We start from the raw sequence: 7579 nt of genomic DNA, 5'->3' as shown, positions 1-7579 counted from the left end.
AAGGTCCCATTCCTAGAGGAAGAGATACAGCCAGGCAGTGGTTGCTGACGGAGGGGAAATCAGCTTCCTCCAGGGACAAGCTCTCTGATAGGTTATTCAGTCCCAAGTGTTTAATCCTGAACACATGTACACATGCATATGAATGACACTAAATACACACTAAATGTACTCAGTTATGGAGTTTCTGACCCCTGGGGGAAAACCATAGACTCAATCCAACTGTAATTAAAGGATTTATTGATATCTGCTAGCAAGACAACAATCTCCAAGCCAAACTTGAACTGCTGTGAGAAGAGGGTAAGGGAAGAATTTTTGAAGGTGGAAAGCCACAGACAACCTCTAGGATCTGCACAAGCAAGCCAAGGCTGCTGTGCTCTGCCAAGATTAGGTAGTCAGGACAACTACAAGGTCTGCATAAGCAGGTTACAGACCCTAAAAGGCCGTTAGTCATATCTTGAGAAGTAGGTGGTCACCATTGCATATTTCTGGGTGGGGATCACTGAGTCACTGGGAATTTACCTCCAGGGACTGGAGTCAGAAACAAATGCCTAGTGGGTACCAAGATGGATGCCTAGCATAAAATGGAGGGTTTGTGTGTGTGTGTGTATGTGTACATGTGTGTAAACATATATACATGCATATGTAACAATAAAAATTAAAGAAGAGTTCATGGATTTGAGAAGAAACGAGAAAGACACAGGGAGGCTTAGAGGTAGAGGGGGGAGGGTAGAAATGATATAAATACTGTAGTCACACAGAAATTCTAAAAACAATGTAAATAAAAAAATTCATTCCAGATAATTCTAGTGTAATGTGAGCCAAGGCTGAACCATGGACCTTAAATGTGTATTACACCGTCGCGCCTAGGGGATAAGGCAAAAGTGTCCCCTGTGGCCAGGAAGGTCACTGTGGGGATCACAGGCTGTCAGATTCTGTTCTTTGTCCTCTCTCCAGAACAATATGGATTCCCCGTAAGGCATCTGCTTGATGGTGGCTCACTGCTGACCTCTTATAAACAAAAGACATGGGTTGAGTGTCTAGGTCAGCACCAATCTGTCTTCCTGAGCTTCCACAACAGTGCTCGATAGTCACAGTTGCTTGGTATTTCCCAAGTAACTGGGTTTATCCCGCCCTTACTAGGCTAAGTCCATGTTCTTAGTTCTTTCTCCTAATCCCACCCTGGCCTTCCACATCTTAATTTTGTCCTACCAAGTTATTTTCTGAGAGTTAGAGTTCAGCTGGGGAAGCCCATTTGGCCTTTAACTGATGCTTGCCAGTGGGTAACACAAAGCTATGAGAGATGAAACCCAGCGCACAGTTCAGCAGACACAGCCAGAGCAGTAGTCGACTTTTAACTTTGTGTCCCACATCCTCCATCATTGTATCCCTCGCCTCTTTGTCCTTCCCTTCCCTTCCCTTTTCTGCCTTGTTCCCTTTCAGGCTTGTAGCCGTCCATTGTAGTTATCCAAGAAAATTTGCCATGAAGAGTGACATATTTGGCTCTTGGAGTGTGATGGCCATTCTTGGCTGTCAACTTGACTCTGGAATGAACTACGATCCAGAAATGGAGGGCACAGCTGTGATCCAGATCTGGAGGTGGGAAGTCACCCCTTTAACTTGGGCCACACCTTCCGCTGGAAGCCTGTATAAGGACAACACAATAAAGAAGGTTTTGTTCTTTGCCTGCTTGCCTTTGCCTTGCTAGCACATCCATTCCTTCACTGGCATTGGAGCCTGTTTCTTCCGGATTACAGAACAAAGACCAGCTGAGACACCAAGCCTGTGGGGCTGAGGAACTACTAGATTGTAAATCATTTGAGTATATTTCATATATATACATATAATATGTATGTTATGCATATATATATATATATATATATATATATATATATATATATATATATATATATGCTCTGACCCTTCATTCTTTAAGTTCTGTGACTCTAGAGAACCCTGACTAATATATGGAGGTAACTAGTACCGTTTAGAAGTATCCTAGGATTTATTTCACAGGGAAGATTTTATGTCATAGGATGTGAATTTTATGCCCTTTGAATAGAATGAGAAATTCATTTAAAAATGTTTATCTTCATTTTATGTGTGTGGGTGCTTTGCCTATAGGTATGTCTGCACACTATGTGTATGCAGTGCCCATGGAAGCCCAAAGAGGTCATTGGATTCCTTTGGACTGGAGTTACAGATGGCTGTGAGTGGTAGGTGCTGGAAATTGAACTTGGGTCTTGACCAGCCAGTGCTCTTTAGTGGCTGAGGCTGGAATGAGGAATGGCCCAGCCTGGAATGAGAAGTTCTCTCGGACTCTGGAAATCCTCTTTGTTTTCTCTGTTTGCTAGAAGCCTAAGGAACCGAGTGAACTTCAGACAGAACCCAGCGGAACAACAATAAAAGTGTTCATGCTGTTGGTAGGTGAAAAATAAATTTTTATTGATTGAAGATTAGTTATTAAAAACAAACAAAACATGTTATTTTGTATTTCTGTCTAATAATATCCTAAAAGAGAGGTGAAAGCTGGAAAAACTCAAGATTAGAAGCCTGTGGCTAATTATTTTTTAAAGAATCTGAATGGGTCCTTTCTCTTTGAAGTATTCTCCGAATATGAGGAATAGCTCAGGGCTCAAGGTTGAGAAGGCAGCGGGTGATTGAAACAGCTGGTCACATTCCCATTCATGGGCAGGAAGCAGAGAACGATGAGTGTATGTGTGGTACTGCTCAGTTCTCTTTCTCCATTTTATACAGTCTAGAACCTCCTGCGCAGGGAATGGTGCTGCCCAAGGTGGATGGGTCTTCCCATTTTAATGAATGCAATCAAGATAGGTCCTCCACAGACACACCCAGAAGCCCTACTCATAGACCATTCTAGATTCTGTCAAATTGACCATCAACACCAACCATCATAGCAATGAACACTCCCCCCCCACCCCCCACCCCCCCCCACCCCCGCCGTTGATGGTGAGACTTGGTTAACAGAAGAACATGGCTGCTTTAGCACTTGCAGGAAGCTCACATTTTGTAGATAGAATTATGTAGCTGTGGCATTGAGCTCTTGCTGTGTAGACCTTGTACCCTTCACCTCTAGTTATCCTGTCCAGCACAGGCTGGTGATGCCGCCATGCTCTCTCAGAACCCCAGGGACAATTTCCACTTCATTTTCTACGTGGAAATAAAATAACTGTTTATTTTTCAAAGGAAAAAGAGAAAGCTATGGGAGCCTGTGGGAGCCTCTTTGGGAGCAAGACTTTCTACCACTTGTCACAGATGGGAGAGAAATGGGGTGGGGTGGGATGGGGCGTTGACTGCCTTCTGGGTATGGCTTAAGATGTCAGACTGGGAAGACAGATGTGGGAAGGACTTGTCCCTATTTCCTGGGAACAGGTGTTCTGACCCTTCATGCCAGTGGTTCCCAAAGCCACCGACAAACATTTGTGTCACTCATGGTCTCACAGCACGTCCAGCTCTTAGGCTCTGTCGGAGCTAAATATACCTAGTATTTTTCAATTAGTTTTATTACAGATAGGAAGGAAAAAGAAATGAGACGGAGAGAATGGCAAAATAGAGCTAGAGTTAACTGAGGAAACAACGGGAGAAAACCATGAAAGCCCCGTGGGGACTTTCATGGAGGCAGATGTGCAGTACAATCAAATGGCACCTTTGTGCGTAGCCTTGGGGCTGGATGAAGGGTCTCAAAACCAAGTAAGTGGGACGTTTGGTATTCAAGTGGCAACTTGTACTGCAGCAGCTTAGATCATCACAACCCACAGTGTCCTTGTCATGTCCCGAGAGCCTCACTCTCTCTGCATCTGCTGCTGTCCCATTGCCATGACCTGTGTGCCCCAGGCGCTCTGGCAGAGTCTGTGGCATTGGCAGGGAAGGTTGGCCGTAGGTAGAGACAAGTGCAGAGACAATGACAGAATTGTACATTTTTGGTAACATTCGACACCATCACAGATGTCATCTCTAAGAGTGGTTGTTTTATAATTACCACTGTACCGCTGTGCCAGCGCCTAGTTTTGAATGCATGTGCTGCTACATACATCATGTATATGACAAGTTAAAGGGCTCTTAACACTGAGCTGTGTAATGAATGCTCAGTAAGAGTGAATGAAAAGATTATTGAATGGGAATACAAACTGTCCTTTCGGTGGGGCTTTGATTGCAAGGGAGTCTGAGAGTCGGTGCATGTGCTTGACTGAGTAGTGGCTGTACTTGGGAAGTTACCAGAAGGCACAGGAAATACCTCATGGCTACCTTTACATGAGGAACAACCCTGGCATCTGGCAACATCGTGAGGGGAGTCACAGTCCATGACAAAGCACACAGTCTACTCATCGGCAGTAGCAAGGTCTCAGTGGGAACGGGGTCTGTACAGGGGATGACACATGCCAAGGAGACAGACCAGAAGAGCCCTGAGACACAGGACTTTCGTAAGACTCAAATGAGAACAGTTTCTTTCAGAATACTTAAAACTTGCCAGCTCGATTTCCAGATTAGCGACCCAGAGGGTGAACTTGGAATCAGGGTTTTAGTTTACCAGTGTTAACTGTTGCCTTGATTCATGAATGTGCTATGTCTGAGTTGACCTATACTATAGCTGTAGACATCTTTTGGGCAGCATATGAAAGGCCCACCATAACACCACTGTTAGCCCAGAGGACTCCCTATAAATATTTATTTATATAAGTATAAATAAATTATACTTATATAATTATATAAACTATATAAGAATAAATAAATAAATATTATAGCATAAACTTATCTACGGGCAGATACAGAAAGTAAAATTCAAAATGTCATTTCAGCTGAGAAATATATATTTTTGCAATAGAGATGCAAATGTCCTGTACACTGATAGAGATTAAGTCCTGAGGTTCAAATACATGGGGACGTGTGACAAACTTTCTTTATGGTAAGCAAAGGGAAAAGAATTAGCCTTTGCACATAGTATGTGGTAGCTGTTTGAAGGGACACAGGAACCAGGGCTTTCCCAGTGAGAAATCAGGGGCCTTGATTCATACAGAAAGATCAAGTGCAAAGGCCTTCTCAGTTTGTCTCTAGACAGTGCAGTACCACTTGGGCTCTTGGGGTGTAGGAGAAGTAACTGATTAGTTAGTACAAGAGGACATGGGATCAGAACTCGAGGAAGTGAGGTCGCCATGTGTTGTTATTACAGCTTTGGGAGACACTGCTCCTGGCCCGCGGAGTTTTTCTCTTTGGCTGTTTCAGTGGCCCCGGGTCTGAGCAGCATGGTGTGGTTGAACTGAATCGCTGCTCTTCAGAAACAGGAAAGCCTACTGTTGTTTCCTTTTGCCTTTTCACTTTGGAGTAGAGGGTAGATCTGAGTTGACTGCTGTAAGAAATGAGTCATGTTTGCTGTGACACCTCAGCTCGTCAGCTCGCCAGCTGGGGCGCAGGAACGTAGGTGGCTTATAAAAGCTTCGCAGCACTTTCGGCACTTTCGGCACTTTCCGTACCTACAAGGGATGGTCCGAGCTTAGCTTAGCATTTTAAACTCAACCACTCACACCGTGCCAATGTGTTCTCTCATCTGAGATTGTTCATTTAGAAAAACACAGGGATGGGGGGTTGTTTCTTTAACTAAATCATCCTCATGCACGGTGCCGGTGCAAGCGCTCCCTAAAGCAGAAATCCAGTTTAGACGGTGAACGCAATCCTCATATATTATGGGCTTACCAGTAACGCACAGTGAAAACCGAAGATAGACCGTGGCAGCCTGCCCAGCGGGGCTTATAAATTGGGGAGGGGGAGGGAAGGTGAAGGTAATAGTTAAACAGTCATGGCATGAGAGAAAGCACCTGAAGTAATCCGAGGCAGGCAGGTACCTGTGTGGTGCTGTTGTTGGAAGAGAGTTTTACATTGGAAATATAAGTTCATGAGCCATGAACACATCTGTGAAATTTAATGCTGCAAGAGTGAATGAGCTCACTCAGGAAGAATCAGAGGAGTCCAGTAGGAGCCCTAGGCACTCTAGAAGAACCATACTGGAGTAAAAGCCATTGAAGGGAATTGACAAGGAGGGGCCTATGGCGGGGAGATCTGCCAAGGGTGACTGATGTCTCAGAAGCTACACATGGGAAGCCGGGAAGGAGGAACAGGGGCGACAGCTGTGAAGTGGTGTGATATGATAACTACCCATGTATTTGTCTGGGGACTGGTTTATTTTAAACAAAGCTATGAGGGCGGAGTTGTGTCTGTTTGGCTCTCCTTATATACCTAGTGTCACAAGACATTTGCACAAGACAGAATGCAAAATACAACTGTTAGAAAAAAAAACAGAGAAAGAAAAACCCGTTTCGAGTATTTATAACATATCCAATAGCATTTGCCGGTTCCTGTATGGAGTAGAATCTCAAAAAGAATGAATACTTCATTTAGAGGCCTGTATAGAGCTGTTGCCCTCATGTGTAACTCTTTTCAACATCATTAAATGTTCTTCAGTCTAGATGCACAGACATGAATAAACACTAGTAATTTGTCGGTTGATTTTCCCACAATGCTTTGAGAATTTAGCACTCGCTACTGAAGTCTCATGAGACATTAGTTGTTGGGTCACTAGAGAAAATTAAAAAAGTTCTGTGATGCCAACCCTGGCTTAAATAGGTACCAGCAGTAGTGGTTTCCAACCAGCTGGGACTGCGCCCGTGAGACCCTATCTCAAAAACAAAAGAAAATAAAGCAAAATAACAAAACGAAAACCCTCTAAGCTTTTCTAGACAGGGGACTAGCTGCATCCTGCGGTTCCAGAGTCCCCACGAAATCTCAACGAGCTGCCCCGCTCCCACAAAAAGAAACTAGTTATATTTAGTTACTTAACAGCAAAGAACGCTTCTGTGACACGCGTCACTATTGTGGATGGTCATCTTCCTTCCTGAACCGTCTTAAGGAACCGTTAAGAACACCTTTCTGGAGGAAAGTAGCACCCCCCCCCCCCATTATAAACATGTGTAACCTCGGAGAGGCTGGCTCCGAGTGAAATCAGCTCGTTCTATGTAACCGTTCATTACCCCTGGGAAGAGCTAAAACCCTAGAAGCCTCCAAGACCCTGTGCAATCTGACCCTGTCTCCTCACTGGGCAGGGTCCGCCCTCCCTCGACTTCCACGCTTCAGTCGGTCAGCGGGTCAGATGCGTCTTCTCGCCTGAGGGTCTAGGCAGGTGCTCCCCCACCCAGGCTCTCCCAGCCGTTGCTCCTTGCTCTGTTACTAAGGCTGTATTTTCACTTCTCACCCCGAGGACAGGGACCCAGCTCTGGCTGTTTTGCAGCTCAGTGTGTGATGTGGCATCAGGAGCACTGTGCTTGCTCAGTAAATATTTGAGGGATGAAGCGATGCCTCTCTATAATTACAGCCTTGTCCATTTTACTAATAGAGGTTCTGAAAATAGTCAAGTGGAAAAAAAAATAACCAAAAGGTTCATGTTTATTTCAGTTGGGGGAGGGTCACTGAAAAGAAAAGCCAATCATATTCGGCTCCTATGATTTCATCAAAGCGTCTAGACTTTCTGGGAAGGATTTACTCACCAGTCAGCATCCCTGTAAGGACACCTTAG

Source organism: Rattus norvegicus, chromosome 15 (genome assembly GCF_036323735.1).
Source record: "Rattus norvegicus strain BN/NHsdMcwi chromosome 15, GRCr8, whole genome shotgun sequence".
NCBI classification, from domain to species: domain Eukaryota; kingdom Metazoa; phylum Chordata; class Mammalia; order Rodentia; family Muridae; genus Rattus; species Rattus norvegicus.
This window is presented reverse-complemented; position numbering follows the sequence as displayed.